At 37.3% G+C, this 16,675-nt stretch overlaps 1 protein-coding gene across 1 annotated transcript in view; it reads right to left on the minus strand.

The window, feature by feature from the left end:
* LOC145684053 (apolipoprotein D-like) overlaps window positions 1-15,969 on the minus strand; it is a 67,046-nt gene extending 51,077 nt beyond the window's left edge. The window contains exon 1 of the mRNA XM_081755890.1: window positions 15,754-15,969. The gene's annotated coding sequence lies outside the window, so the exon portion shown is untranslated. The remainder of the gene's footprint in view (window positions 1-15,753) is intronic.
* Window positions 15,970-16,675: the final 706 nt, after the last annotated feature.

Raw genomic sequence — 16,675 nt, forward strand, 5'->3', positions numbered from 1 at the left:
TATTTAGCACGTTATATGGTTTATTACCTTTATATGTTTATGTTCCCTTTTAAATTTGGGAATTATCAAATAACAAAATTCGGTAAACGTTTTCTAGGACCCGTTGGTATTCCTCTTATGGCCAAATATTCAAAATTTAAATGTTATTGACCGGCTTTATTATTGAATAAGTACAGGATTTATTACTTTTTTCATAAGACACAGGTGTATTTGTGTACCAATCTTAAATTTTGGGAGGGGGTACATTTCTTATTGTCATATCAATAATTGGTAATTGTTCTTTGGGTAAATCATTGTGATCACGTGATCAGTTATTGACATATGATGGGATTAGGAGTCCAGGACATTGGTACATTAAAACTTTGTAGTATAATTTGAGAATGCGTCATTGGTTTTGATTATTCACGCCAAATATAAACGTAAGCAAGACGTTGTACCACGTGATTGTCCTTGATGAGGTAGTGTACATGGATTCATTTCCTTTGTTGTGGTACTTCTTAAGTTTGAGTACACACACTTCTAGAAAACAGTTGGTTCTACTCAGGTAAACAATTGACGGACATTATTAACCTTATTGAACATATAATAATATGATTAACTCTAAGACTTAGGTATATCAAGAGAAGTATTCTTTAAATTTGGGAATGGTGATAAACAGAATTTTAACATAAGGCGCGAAATTAGAAACAATACATTGAACTTTAGTCACAGCTCATAGTCTAAGATCATTGGTGGTGATTGATTTGAAATCTGATAGCTATCCTTATTGAATCTTATGACTCATAGACGAAAGGCAATACATGCTACAACACTGGCAAAGTTATTGTTAATGCAATTTGATTGGTTGATCACTATCTTTCCTGCAATCTGATTGGTTGATCACTATCTTTCGTGCAATCTGATTGGCTGATGATTTTCAAATCTTTGCTGTATTCAGTTTTAAGTTTTGTTTAACATTTAAAAATCTTGGTTTCGTTCAACATTTTGCACTCACTGATAAATATGATCAAAACCGTTTATTTGTTAATCGAATAGTTAAAAACCGGATAAAGTTTGACGGTTAACCGTGAAACGTAAAATTTTTTTAGTTTGAAATTTTTTTGCTTGAAATTTTTTTGTTTGAAAATTTTTTCGTTTCCAAATTTTTTTTCAAAATTTTGTTTGAGATTTTTTCGTTTGAAATTTTTTGTTTGAAAATTTTTTCGTTTGAAATTTTTTGTTTGAAAATTTTTTTGTTCGAAAATTTTGTTTAAAATTTTTTGTTTAAAATTTTTGTTTCAAAATTTTGTTTGAATTTTTTTTGCTTGAAACATTTTGTTTGAAAATTCTTGCTTTCAAATTTTTTGTTTGATTTTTCTTTGGTTTGAAATTTTTTTTGACAACTTTTGTTTCAAAATTTTTTGTTTAAAATTTTTTTGTTTGAAATTTTTTTCGTTTCAAAATTTTGTTTAAAATTTTTGTTTGAAATTTTTCGTTTCCAAATTTTTTTTTGTTTAAATTTTTTTAAGTTTGTGCACTCATTAGTGAAGAACCGAAACTGCTTAAAAGAAAATTTGGTTTGAAATTTTTTCGTTTAAAAAATTTTGTTTCAAAATTTTGGTTTGACATTTTTAAAAGTTTGTGCGCTTATTAGTAAAGAACCGGAACTGTTTAGAACAAAAACCTTTGTCAATATTTGTTTTCATGATGCAATAGTACACGTCAGAACATGTGGTTTGTTCTTGAAATGAAAAAACACAATTCATTGAAATGGATCATTTTATTACACTCCACATACATCCATACCAGATAGTGGTTCTGGATATTGTCGATACAATGTATTTTGAACTTCTTGCACTAGTTTGTCTTTAGCATATAATTTTAATTCCAATTGAAGTCTTTTAAGGTCTAATGCAATATCAATTGGTGGAAACTCAATGTCCATTTGATCACAAATAAACTGTTTATCAATACAGGTATGCACCCACGAACGATGTTGACAACCATCACAATATCTAGATACATGTTGTACAATATGCATAACACATTTTTCAAAATAGTACTTTTTCAGGAATATACTAGTTTTGATGCAGACTTCCACTGCATGTTTCACACACTGAAATACGCTGATGAATTTGTTCCATTCAGTTTGTGTTAGATACACCATGTTGCGAGGGACATGAAATGTACTCTTTTTACGTAACAGCACCATCTTCTCTTCGAGGACTGTACGCAGCACCACTTCATGATTTGAGCCTAATGATTTGACTATGGTCACATTTAGCTCATCATGAAAATAATCGTTCATTTGGTCGATTCGTGAACATAATATTTGCCATTCTTCACAGGTCAGTTGTACACCAAATTGTTCTGCTTTGCCCAATCGAATCACAGGTTCAAATGTTCTAGCACTGATACCAATCATCACATGTTTTGTTTGAAATATATTTATTGGATAATAGCTTGCGAAGATGAATTCTTTATCGTTAGAAGTACACATCTTTCCTCCTGAAAAGCACTTGCTCAAATGATTTCGTGGGATGACAGTGTATTTGCTGGTTTATAGTTATTGCTGACGTCATTGGTAAGGAATGTGCTGATTCATGATTTCATCACAGTTGCTGACGTCATGCCGACCAACCAAATTCATACAACTATGTCTGACGTGCTGATTCATGATTTCATCACAATGGCTGACGAATCCGGCTGTGTACTAAATTCAAATTGATGACTTCGACCCAAGAGTCTTTTATAGCATAAAGATACAGATCCAGTATTTAAGAAACGCAGCACTTCTTCTTGTTTTGATGCCTCCATGGGTAAATATCTTGCTGGTAAAATTATATTCTTATCATTTTCAAGCTTCACTACGATTCTTAATCCAAACTCTGTAGGGATCATTTGGCTAGCTAAGATTCTATAAGGTACATTCTGTTGTAAATCAGTAATCTTGGTAAATGATTTCATCACATCACGTGTGTTTAGAAACTGCAGACAAGTAGCCATGATGACGTTATCATGAATACTAACTCGAACGATGATGCAAAACTGATGACGTTGCGTTATCATGTTCTGACGTGTACTATTGCACCATGTTCTGACGTGTACTATTGCACCACAATGTTGCCAGAGGTTTTTGTTCTAAACAGTTCCGGTTCTTTACCAATGAGTGCACAAACTTTTAAAAATGTCAAAACCAAACTTTGAAACAAAAATTTAGAACAAAAAATCTTTGAAACAAAATTTTGAAACGAAAAAACATTCAAACAAAAAAATTTCAAACGAAAGAAATTCAAACAAAATTTTGAAACAAAAAAAAATTTCAAACAAAATTTTGAAACAAAAAATTTCAAACAAAAATTTTTTCAAACAAAAATTTCAAACGAAAAGTTTCAAACAAAATTTTGAAACGAAAAAAATTTCAAACAAAAAAATTTTAAACAAAAAATTTTGAAACAAAAGTTGTCAAAAAAATTTCAAACAAAATTCTGAAACAAAAAATTCAAACAAAAAATTTAAAAGCAAGAATTTTCAAACAAAATGTTTCAAGCAAAAAAAAATTCAAACTAAAAAATTTTTACGTTTCACGGTTAACCGTCAAACTTTATCCGGTTTTTAACTATTCGATTAACAAATAAACGGTTTTGATCATATTTATCATTGAGTGTAAAATGTTGAACGAAAACAAGATTTTTAAATGTAAAACAAAACCTAAAAACTGAATACAGTAAAGATTTAAAACTCATCAACCAATCAGATTGCACGAAAGATAGTGATCAGCCAATCATATTGCAGGAAAGATAGTGATCAGCCAATCAAATTGCATCAACAATAACTTTGCCAGTGTTGTAGCATGTATTCCCTTAAGACTATGAGTCATAAGTTTCAATAAGGTTAGCTATGTATCCCTGTACACTACCTCATCAAGGTCAATCACGTGGTACAACGTCTTGCTTACGTTTATATTTGGCGTGAATAATCAATACCAATGACACATTCTCAAATTATCCTACAAAGTTTCAATGTACCAATGTCCTGGACTCCTAATCCCATCATATGTCAATAACTGATCACGTGATCACAATGATTTACCCAAAGAACAATTACCAATTATTGATATGACAATAAGAAATGTACCCCCTCCCAAAATTTAAGATTGGTACACAAATACACCTGTGTCTTATGAAAAAAGTAATAAATCCTGTACTTATTCAATAATAAAGCCGGTCAATAACATTTAAATTTTGAATATTTGGCCATAAGAGGAATACCAACGGGTCCTAGAAAACGTTTACCGAATTTTGTTATTTGATAATTCCCAAATTTAAAAGGGAACATAAACATATAAAGGTAATAAACCATATAACGTGCTAAATAGGTGTCAATAACCTCCGAAATTCGATTTTTGGTAGTTCTTTACCCATGAAAGGGAACGATGTGGACCATCCAAATTTATAGTGGTACATATTGAAGTCCTGTACTATGATACCAAATGCTTATATTAAAACAATTTCTAAAACCGAGTGGATGAGCCAAGATACCCCTCCCAAATTTTTCAAGGGGTGCGTCAATGTACCCATGTCTTATGATAGGAAATGAACCCATATACATGACCATATAACAATATAAGGTAATAGAACCCCATCAAAGGGAAGAAATTGGGCCAAAAACCAAACGCATGGTACAACATATTGCTTATGTTTATATTTTAATAATTTTTACCCATGAAAGGGAACAAGATGGACCACCCAAATTTATCATGATACATGTTGAGGTCATGTACTATGATACCGAATGCTTAAATTGGAAAATTTCCAAAATTTAAGGGGATATGGAATGGACCCCTATACATGATCATATAACCATATAAGGTAATAGGACCTCATCCAAGGGGATAAATTGAGCCGAAACCAAACACGTGGTTGTACTAAAATTTGGCAATTTCGTACCCATCAAAGGAAACGTGGTGAACCACCCAAATTTATAGTAATATATATTAGGGTTCTATACTATAATACCAAACATGTAAAAGGGGCAATTTCCAAAATTAAAGGGGTGGGCCAAAGTACCCCTCCCAAATTTTTAAAGGAGTGCACAAATGTACCTATGTCTTATGATAGGGAATAGACCCCTATACATAACCATATAACCATATAAGGTAATAGAACCTCATCCAAGAGGATAAATTGGGCCAAAAGACCAAACACGTGGTACAACGTATTCCTTACGTTTATATTTTGGCAATTTTGTACCCCTAAAAGGGAACGTGGTGGACCACCCAAATTTTATCATAATACATGTTAGGGTCCAGTACTATAATACCAAATATATAAAATGAGCAATTTCTAAAATTTAAGGGGTGGGCCAAAGTACCCCTCCCAAATTTTTAAAGGAGTGCACAAATGTACCTATGTCTTATGATAGGGAATAGACCCCTATACATAACCATATAACCATATAAGGTAATAGAACCTCATCTAAGAGGATAAATTGGGCCAAGAGACCAAACACGTGGTACAACGTATTGCTTACGTTTATATTTTGACAATTTTGTACCCCTAGAAGGAAACGAGGTGGACCATCCAAATTTATCATAATACATGTTAGGATCCGGTACTATAATACCCAATGTTTAAATTGGTCAATTTCCAAAATTTAAGGGGTGGGCCAAAGTACCCCTCCCAAATTTTTCAAGGGGTGCATTAATGTACCCATGTCTTATGAAAGGTAATGGACACCTGTATACGCCCATATAACCATATAAGGTAATAGGACCTCATCAACGGGGATAAAATCGACCAAAATCCAAACACGTGGTACTACGTATTGCTTACGTTTATATTTTGGCAATTTTGTACCCCTAAAAGGGAACGAGGTGGACCATCCAAATTTATCATAATACATATTAGGGTCCTGTACTATAATACCCAATGTTTAAATTGGGCAATTTCTAAAATTTAAGGGGTGGGCCAAGGTACCCCTCCCAAATTTTTAAAGGGGTGCACCAATGTACCCATATCTTATGAAAGATAATAGACTCCTGTATACGCTCATATAACTATATAGGGTAAAAACACCTCATCAAAGGTGATAAATTACGTCAAAAACCCCCGAAATTTGAATTTTTGGCAATTTTTTACCCATGAAAGGGAACGACATAGACACCCAATACTGATAGAGGTACATACTATGGTCCTAGGCTACCACACCAAATTTTTAGATTTGGCAATTTCCAAAATTTAAGGGGTGGGCCAAGGTACTCTTCCCAAATTTTTCAAGGGGTGCACCAATGTACCCATGTCTTATGATAGATAATGGACCACTATACATGACCATATAACTATATAAGGTAATAGGACCTCATCCAAGGAGATAAATTAGGTCGAAAACCAAACACGTGGTATAACGTATTGCTTACGTTTATATTTTTGGCAATTTTGTACCCCTAGAAGGAAACAAGGTGGACCGTCCAAATTTATCATAATAGATATTAGGGTCCTGTACTATAATACCCAATGTTTAAATTGGGCAATTTCCAAAATTTAAGGGGTGGGCCAAGGTACCCCTCCCAAATTTTTCAAGGGTGCATTAATATACCCATGTCTTATGAAAGGGAATGGACCCCTGTATACGTCCATATAACTATATAGGGTAATAATACCTCATCAAAGGGGATAAATTAGGTCAAAATCCCCCGAAATTTGAATTTTTGGCAATTTTTTACCCATGAAAGGGAACGACATAGACACCCAATACTGATAGAGGTACATACTATGGTCCTAGGCTACCACACCAAATTTTTAGATTTGGCAATTTCCAAAATTTAAGGGGGGTGGTCCTATGTACCCCTGCCAAAATTTAGGGGGTGGGCCATGGTACCCCTGCCAAAATTTAGAGGGGGTGGTCCTAAGTACCCCTAGGTCATTGCCCCCGGGCCAGGTCATTGACCTTTCACCCCGGTCATGAAAGAGAGTGAGGATGAGTCATTCGGGCCAACGCGGGTCCCTACTACTAATGTCACAGTTTCTTATTTGTTAACACATCAAATATGACGTTTTAACTACGTGACCTTTGACCTCTGATGATATTGCCGACCTCTTCGTTTTGCTAAAAAGGATGTTCAGTAGATTCTTTGTGCATATGTGTTTTTAACATTATCCTCAACTGAATTAGTTGTGTACAATAAGCTGTTGAAAAGGGAGCTTTTTCTTCAAAGGTCACAGATGACCTGTTAGAGGTCACCGGGTCACGATTGCCCAAATTTCTCGTTATCACATTGTTTCGGATCAGAATTTATGTCGATATACCAATTTTTGCTACCGGAGATGGATATTCAAAAAAATGGCATGTGAGACTACTATTTAACATTGAAATCTCATAAGGAAAAAATCGCATTTTGACCTTTGACCCTGTAACTCCACAAACAATAATGCCCGCGATCTCGTTTTGCTATCAAACAAATCTTCTGACCTTCCTCTAAATTGCCTGCAAATTTCACAGTTCTAGCTTTTACCAGTTCTGAGTACTATGAAATTAAAGTTTACACACGAATTATGGGACAGTCTGTATATATTACAACAAGATGTAAGAGAGGGAAACCCTCTCCAAATATGATGTTTTCAATCTAAAGTGAAGGATTTTTTTAAATCGAACGAGCCGTTTGGGTTGTACACTCTTTATGTGCCGAATGTTAAATGAAAATGCAACGTTGCCATTACCGGGACCCACGCGAAGACGAAGAGGTTAGCGGAGGACCGTGGAACATGGAAACTTTTCAGCTGCGGCAAGTGACCTGCCAATAAAGGCAGAATACCTATGATGACAACATAAGTGAATGAAGTTACTGCTTTTTATGCTAACGTGTCGATGGCCAGGCTTCATTTCAAACAATAACTTCATTCACTTATGTTGTGGGTTCAGGTAAATGGCAACGTTGCATTTCCATTTAACATTGGGCGCATAAAAAGTGTACAGCCCAAACTGCTCGTCCGATTAAAAAAAAAAGAAAAAAGAAAAAAGAAATCCTTAACTTTAGATTAAACACATCATATTTGGAGATAGTTTCCTCTCTTACATGTTGTTGTAACTCTGGTAATAACCCTATGTCAGGGGACTTTTGATACACCCTATATATATAGTATTTGTATATTTCAACTTCATTTGGATACGATGACTCAGTGGTAGAGAGCTTACCTCTGGTGTGTGGTGTCCCTGGTTCGATCCACGGCCTAATACGTTTGTAGTGGATAACATCGTGTCCATGGGTTTTCTCGGGGTACTGCCATTTCCTCCCACTTTCTCATTTCACCAATTATTGCACCATCATTCACTTGCTTTGATCACGGTCTCCCTTAGCCTAAAGCATATAACGTGGGACGTTAAACTGAAAGATTTCGTTTCTTTTTTTCTGTTATCAATTACCTATATGTTAGGTACCAGCCCGGCATTTGCCTAGTGTAAATGAGGAAAACCCAGGAAAGCCTCATTCAGGATGGCTGGCATGAAAAAGTTTTTACACTTTTTTGACCGAGTGTCCCCACCAGGAATCGAACCCGGGACCATCCTTCTGATAGAACCCTGGAACCGCCACTGGATGGCCAATAACTCAAGAAACAAAGGATTCCCCTTGACCATATGTGAAATGGTGGTAGAGTTTGATAAGCTTAGTGAGTATATTATTGCATTGTGTAGGCTTTTAATTCTGGCCATTAGATTTGTGATTTGCACTTAGTAAATCCAAATCCTAATTTTGATGGCCTATAACTCGAGAACCAAAGTTGTGCATAGTATAATCAGTGGTGCCCACCCCCCCTCATGTCTATGACGCACCCCCCCTCAATTGTCAATCCGTAAGTGTTCTTCCATGAAAAAAAATCTTTTCGATTAATTTTTACACACTCTCGTACATATTTATATAGATTTTTACCCCCCCCAAATATTTCAATGACGCAGTTTGCGTCATAGCCCCCCCTTGTGGGCACCCCTGGCATAATATTTGATGTGCATACGGAGTTCATCAAGATCTATCTTCCTGCCAAGTTTGGTAAAGATCAGATTAGTACCTTTGATAGCATGAGATATAAAATAAGGCCTGAGGCACTATAGTATTTTGCTTGTCTGAAGTTCTGTCGCCATACCAATTTTGGCCAAAATCGGATTAATTTCGTCAATCACGTACTTGTACACTATACTAAATTTTTTTTTTTTTTTTTTTTTTTTTGAAAAGTCACATGAAGGAAAAATTATGTCTTTTCTAAAATTGCCATTCTCCGGTTTATTGTACCCTTTTCAATGAAAAAGAAACCTCTTACTACCTTGCAAATAATCTCTTGGGCACAACTTGCACCCTACAACCCTTTGTTAATTGGTTTAAATGCTTCAAAGCTATTTTCCTCCCCTTCCCGTTAAAAATTTCACGGTTATACTTTGAATCGTTCCCTGGTTCGATCCCCGGATAAGTAGTGATGAGCAAATGCAAGACCAAGACCAAGACCCGGGTGGTCTTGGTCTTGGTCTTGGTCTTGCACATGCGGTCTTGGTCTTGGTCTTGCACTGGAACCCTCGGTCTCGGTCTTGGTCTTGGTCTTGCACACCTAGTCTTGGTCTTGGTCTTGGTCTTGCACACCCAGTCTTGGTCTTGCTTGCAAGAGTCTTGCAAGTTTTGTTTTAAAGAAATCTATGATTTTCATAAGTAAATTTTACTCTGGATATAAGGGATAATAAATCCTACATTGCGTCAATAGTGAGGGAAATACAATGTATGTTTCTAAATGTAATATATTTTACCTTCGTGTAAGTGTGATGATACTGTACAACATAGGCGATGACCTTTACTTTTTTTTTTCAATGGGTGATCACGATTCACTACATATATCAGATAAATCACAACATTTCGTAATATTTTTTATGTTTTAACAGATCCAATACTCCACTGGTTCTCAAACTGGGGAGGCTACCCCTGACAGTGAGACGCATGAAAGAAAATCAAGACGGCACAGATTACTGAAATACCATAAATTGCAAAATTATTTTTACACTCTAAAGGCGTCAGATTTTCTTCTTTCCAACCACGATTAGCTCATCTTTGTATTGAACAAACTCCCAATTAAATATGGAAATTTTGTTTTACTGGTTCTAATACGTACTGTATGGGGTAGAAACAAGGACATTACGCAAAAACTATGAAACAATTAGACTTTCGAAATGTGGGCATGGAGAAAAAAGGAGAGAATCAGCTGGGTTGAACGGAAAACGAATGCGAAGGTTTTAGAAATAGTAGCAGTAGGGGAGAAAAGAAGAATTTTAGATGTAATTAAGAGGAGGACATTGGCTGAGGAGGAACTGTATAATGAGGGACGTGCTAGAGGGAGGGAGAGAAGGAGATTGTAGTTGAAGAAATATATTAAGACAGAAAATTGCTACGTTAAGACGAAGAGACTAGCTGAGAACCACAGTCATCGAAGCTTCTCAGCTGCAGCAAGTGACCTGCTAATAATGGCAGAATAGCTATTATTATGACGATGATGATATGTTTTGCAATATTGACCAAAAAAGAGAGAAAAAAATTAAAATAATAATAATTAAACCTCTTCATATTTTAGAATACGAAATGAAATGAAATTTGTGAGTTTTACGTCCCACGATTATGCCGGCTAGGCTAAAGGAGACGGTGATGATGAAAAATGAACGAAAATGGTGGAAAGAAAAAAGTGGGAGGAAACGAGAGAACCCAGAGGAAACCCACGCACACGGTGTTTGTCCACCACAAAGTTGACTTAGCGGGGGCTGGGATCGAACGCGGGACCCCAAACACCAGAGCTGAACGCTCTACCACTGAGCCACCGCGGCCCCAATATTTTAGAATAATTTGAGTGAAAACTGAAAACGACTCAACTGTCGATGTCTTTTGTGTAAACTCAATTTATATAAATACTTTTGACCTACATTAGAAATACATAATAACGGCATCAAACTTCAAGTTATTTGAAATAAGTACGAATTCACTCTCAGTTGTGAATATAGATTATTTATTGTTGTATAATGTTATATCGTTGATTCCTAGATATGCCGTATACCTAAGGGAGCTATAAGTTATATTGATAAACAATTATTCAACGTATAAGCATCCACCTATGAAATCAAACTTGCGGTCACATGCGCTAACTTTTTGTCAATGTCATGAAAATGTTATTTCAATATTAATTTTATAAGTACACATTAAAAATTTCCAACGGATGCTTAAACCTCAGAGCCAAGGCCATACCCATGTAGTCGGCACCTATGGTGTACGGAATTGCCAATGTTCAATACTACATTTCTTTAGTTTTGGAAGAAGAACACCATTAATAGAATATGTCTTGAAATGAAATATCTACTTTAACGTCCCACGATTATTACACTGAGGCTAAGGGAAACAGTGATGATAAGAAATGGTGGAACGAAGAAAGTACGAGGAAACGGGAAAACCCACGCACAAGGTGTTTGTTCCCCAAAGAAGCTCGCATAGCACAAGCTGCTATCGAACCAGGGCCGCATGTACCAGAGGTGAACGCTCTTCCACTTAGCTACCGCGTCCATAACATGCTCTAGTTTATTTTTGCTTATCCACTTCTTATGGACACAACTATTCTTCGTATGATTTCCCAAAATCCAATCATGAGCCGTCGTGAATGATCAAATGATGACCAAAGTAAATCAGACACTGAAGTTATTATAGCTTGTAACAATTCATAGAATTATGGTGTCGGTCGTCTCGTGAACAACCGATTCAAAAACGACATACTGTAGCTATATGTTACAGGAGCAGATCGACTCACATGGATTGCATAAACTACTGAGGACACATTCACTCCGGTGGTATTTTTACTGGAGCCAATAAGTTCACGTGAAAGTTGTAATGATTTTTCCCCTTCCTTTTTACATTCTATAAAAAATCAAGTAGTACCGTACTTGTGCAAGACTCTTGCGCAAGAGTCTTGGTCTTGGTCTTGGTCTTGCAGGTATGGTCTTGGTCTTGGTCTTGGTCTTGCACTCCTTGGTCTTGGTCTTGGTCTTGCATCGGGATTCCTGGTCTTGGTCTTGGTCTTGGTCTTGGTCTTGCATGCAAGACTCTTGCAAAAACTGCAAGACCAAGACTCTTGCGCTCATCACTACGGATAAGTAGTTTCTAATAGACAACATCATGTCCGTGGAGGCACGTAGCCAGGATTTCGTGAAGAAGGGGTGTGTGTCCGTGACATGAAATACTGTGGTCATCACATCAGGGGCTCGATTATTCTAAATTATTTTACTGGAACATATATTGGTTTGTTTAGCCAGGATTTCGTAACAGGGGAGCGTGACATGAAATACTGAAAGCCCAGAAACTCGATCAATCTAAAATACTTTGCTATCAACATAGGCTATATTGGTTTGTTAAGACAATAAAATGAGGATATGTTGGATAAAGTATTTTAATAACAAACTGTGAAGAAATCTCGAGTAAAAGAATAAAAGGCGTATCGAAAAAGTGTTTACAATATTTACGTCCTTCCTCTGTTCATTCAAATACAACAATTTTCCTTCCATTATGACCTCAACTAATATAAAAAGTATATACTCACTATTATAAAAAAGCACATATTCAATAATGTCTTGTAAAATATTTTACAATATTTGCGTTCCTTTCTCTATTGAATCAAATGTTAACAGAACTTTCTTTTCACATAAATTTTTGTTTTTATTATTCCGTCAACTACTGTCTGTTCCAAATGACAGGTTAAAGGAGCAGTAGAAAATTGTTTTTGAAATAACATGTTTGATACTGCAAGGATGCGATGACGAAAAATCATGATAAAAAATGACCACGCTGTTACAGAACGTCACTATGCTTTCGGAAGCTTGAAATCTCCCTGACTAGTAGCAGAAATTCTGAGAATTCCGTAACTTTTCTAGAAATTTCAAATTCTCTAACTCTTCCAGGATATCTCGCTCTCCTCGACACCATGCATTGCAAGTAATACAAATCTCCTCATAAGAAATGAAATCTTTCAGTTTTACGTCCCACGCTTATACCGGTTAGGCTAAAGGAGACGGTGATGATGAGAATTAATGAGTGAAATGAAGAAAGTGGGAGGAAACGGAAAAACCCCGAGAAAACCGACGAGCACGGTGTTTGTCCACCACAAAGTCCACACGGCGCGAGCTGGGATCGAACGAGGGACCCCAAGCACCGGAGGTGAATGCTCTACCACTCAGCCACCGCGCCCCCTTTCCTCATAAGAAGAAGCCTTTTACTGGTGACCATTCTTTTCCTCATTTCATTTTGTTTCTTCCTTCCTTAATTTTTTTCATTTCTGGTCTCGAAGGAGGGGGGTCCGGACCCTCCCTTGGCTACGTGCCTGTTCTGTGGGTTTTCTCGGACTCCCATTTTCTCTCACATTCTCATTTCACCAGTTTCTCGAGCTCCTTCGTGGCTAAGCGGTTAGCGTACGCGCCTTTGGCGTGGGAGATCCGGGTTCGATTCCCGGCGGGAGCTCATGTGGTTCGGATTCCACGTTAATCAGTAGGTCCATATAGCCTCGCTGCTGAACGGGACGTTAACCTTTGTTTTACCGTTTGTCAGTACACTGCCAGAATAGTAAAACCGTTCTTTCCCGCGTGTCACTGTAGTGACACAGGCGAAAGGTCTACTTTGACCCGCGAACACACCGGTTGAGAACCAACGTTTTTGGTTCCTTTCACTATGGACTATCTCTTCATACAATAAGGCACATCATTTAAAAAAAAAAATATGTGTCCTCGCGGGTCAAAGTAAACCTTTCGCCTGTGTCAGTACAGTGACACGCGGGAAAGAACGGATTTACTATTTTGGCAGTGTAGTGACAGCCGTAAAATAAAGGTTAAACTCAAAATCAACTCAACAACTCACCAGTTTTTCTATCATCATTCACTTGCCTTAATCACCCGTCTTCCTTAGCCTAACAGGCGTAATCGTGGGACGTTAAACTGAAAGATTTCATTTTCTCCGTTTGGATACCATTGTTTGAAACAATCAACGATCACACTCAATCGAATTATAAACTTTTTCTCTAAAGAATCAAACTTTGATTCCATTAGAGCTTTTCATTCTTAGGGTGCAAGGCAGTACCATGCCGTACGGGGGGGGGGAGCGAATGGGCGACGGCCCCGGGGCCGAAGAAAGAGAGCGCAAAAGTCGGGAGGAAAATGCATGTGCACATAGCCTATATAAAATGGAACGAAAAAAGCAATGAAAAGTGCTTAAAATCAAGGAAAAGCAGGGTTTGTTTTTGATTTTTTTTCTTATGCTTCGCGCCAACCATGGTGTCGCTTCGCGGCTAGTCTGTCGACCTCACTTATATGTACGGAGCGCCGTCGTATACTCTCGCCACGGGCGCTGATTTTCCACGGCATGGCACTGGTGCAAGCGATCCAGTGACGACGCAAACGTTAAGTTATTGGGCCAGAGGGGGGAGTAGATGGACAGAGACGTTTTTTGGGAGGCAGCTATTTTGAATAGCTTTTAGTTTCTCCCCCAATCTTGCATATATAAGATCATCAGTGTTCTTACTCCAAAAAATATAGGGGGCGCGGTGACTCATTGGTAGAGCGTTCACCTCCGGTGCTTGAGGTTCCTGGTTCGATCCCAGCTCGCGCCGTGTGGATTATGTGGTGGACAAACGCCGTACTCGTGGGTTTTATCGGGGTTCCACCATTTCATTCATTTCTCATAATACCGTCTCCTTTAGCCTAACCGGCATAACCGTGGGACATAAAACTGACAGATTTCATTTCATTTTTTCCAATATATATATATATATATATATATACATATAGCTGAGCGAGCGACAGTGAGCGAAGGGGTAAGAAGCCCCGCAGGGCTCGTTGTTTTCTACCTTTATCACAATTTAGACAAAAACAAGGTACTCGGTTCTGGAGCCATGGAACGAGTTGGGGGAGATTCTAAATGTCATCCACTATTTTTTATATATCGAAAATTATATATTATATATATTACTTGGTTTACATTATATCATCTTTGATCGGGTAATTGGTTGAGTTGATTGAATTGATTTTGAGTTTAACGTCCCTTTCAGCAGCGAGGCTATATGTGACGGGAGCTACTGATTAAAGTGAAATCCGAACCACGTGAGCTCCCGTCGGGAATCGAACTCCTTGGTGGGGTAGTTGGGGGGAAGGTGGACGATATCACTGCACGAAGGAGTGTTCGCCCTCCTTTCCCCCCTCAAGCGTTGTTGCTGAAGCCATCTTTGGTAGTATCATGGTAGTAGCATAGCCAGTGGCGTATTTACGATTTTGTTTCGGGGGAGTGCTTTACTAAGTCTATTCCTGGAAATGTGAAAATTCTGCAAGATATTTCATTTACCTTAAAATAGTAAATAACATTTTTGGGGGGCTTAAACCCGGAAGCCCCCTTAAATACGCGACTGAGCGTAACCTATACAGAATTAATCAAGGGGAATGGGTTTCAAGCAATCAAGTTTATATTCTTTCATGGCACGCCCGGTTTCTTTTTTATCTTATCTTTCTTCATATGATAAATATTATATATATATATATAATATCGTGTTGAAAGGGGTTTAAAACCCTTTCCCCTTTATGTACGCCACTGTTTTAAAGCTCATGCACTTCCAACATTCTCTTGTTGGTCACAGGTCATTAAACAACTGTACAAAATAACGTTGCGCTACACTGTCACTCACTAACTGAAGAACTACTAGAAACAAATGAATAAATACATAAGACAATACTTACATGTTACTGTAGACGCCACAGAAGATTTGCACAGAATAACATCAATCAGCGCAATAACAATTTTTGAAGCTTCGACCGGAAACCCACGAAACGGTTTCTGGAATGAAGGAAGACAATCCAGTTGGCCATGCCAAACAAAACACAAGCCGACAGTTCATGGGAATGCCTTTATTTTCCCACCTTGCACACAAGTTGTTTCAATTACGCGTGGTGGTGGAAAAAAAGCCTTATTATATATAAACGCGTAGCCTGCAGGCACAAAAGATGCAGTTACACTTTACACATGACAAGGACTTCAACTAATGACCGGTTTTCTAAGCCATCAAAGGTCTTTCACCTTCTTCTCATATGAGCAGCCAACATAAAAACAATGATTAAACAAACTTCCTTACAAAATCCAGGCCAACAAGTACCTGGTAGTTGAAATATACAGAGTATTCACCAAATATGACTGAGAAATTAAATTATGATTTACAATAACTCACTGGTGTTACCAAGCTGACTCAGGAAGTTCGAGCCTCTATCAGAATTTCTTTTAAAATGTGTAAAATGAGTAATTACTTATGAATCAAGACAAGTGTTGTTTGTTAAGCGATCTTAATGACCTATCGCCGTTCAATTTGAATTGATTTGATTTTTAGTATATCATCCCTTTCAGCAGCAAGGCTATATAAGACGTGAACCTACAGCTTTATGTGCAACCCAAACTACATGAGCTCCAGCCAGGAATCGAACCCGGGTCTCCCATGTCAAAGACGCGTACGCTAACAGCTTAGTCATGATGGGGCTCCTTTTTTTTTACCATTGCAATTCAAACCATATTTATACAGAGTATTCGGAAACAACGCCAAACAACTTTGGGCCCCAAATGAATAGTCACACAAAGACATGAAAGAAATTATAGACCAACATAGATGTACAA

The sequence above is a fragment of the Thermobia domestica genome, chromosome 4 (genome assembly GCF_964235325.1).
Source record: "Thermobia domestica chromosome 4, izTheDome1.hap1.1, whole genome shotgun sequence".
Classification (NCBI taxonomy): Eukaryota; Metazoa; Arthropoda; class Insecta; order Zygentoma; family Lepismatidae; genus Thermobia; species Thermobia domestica.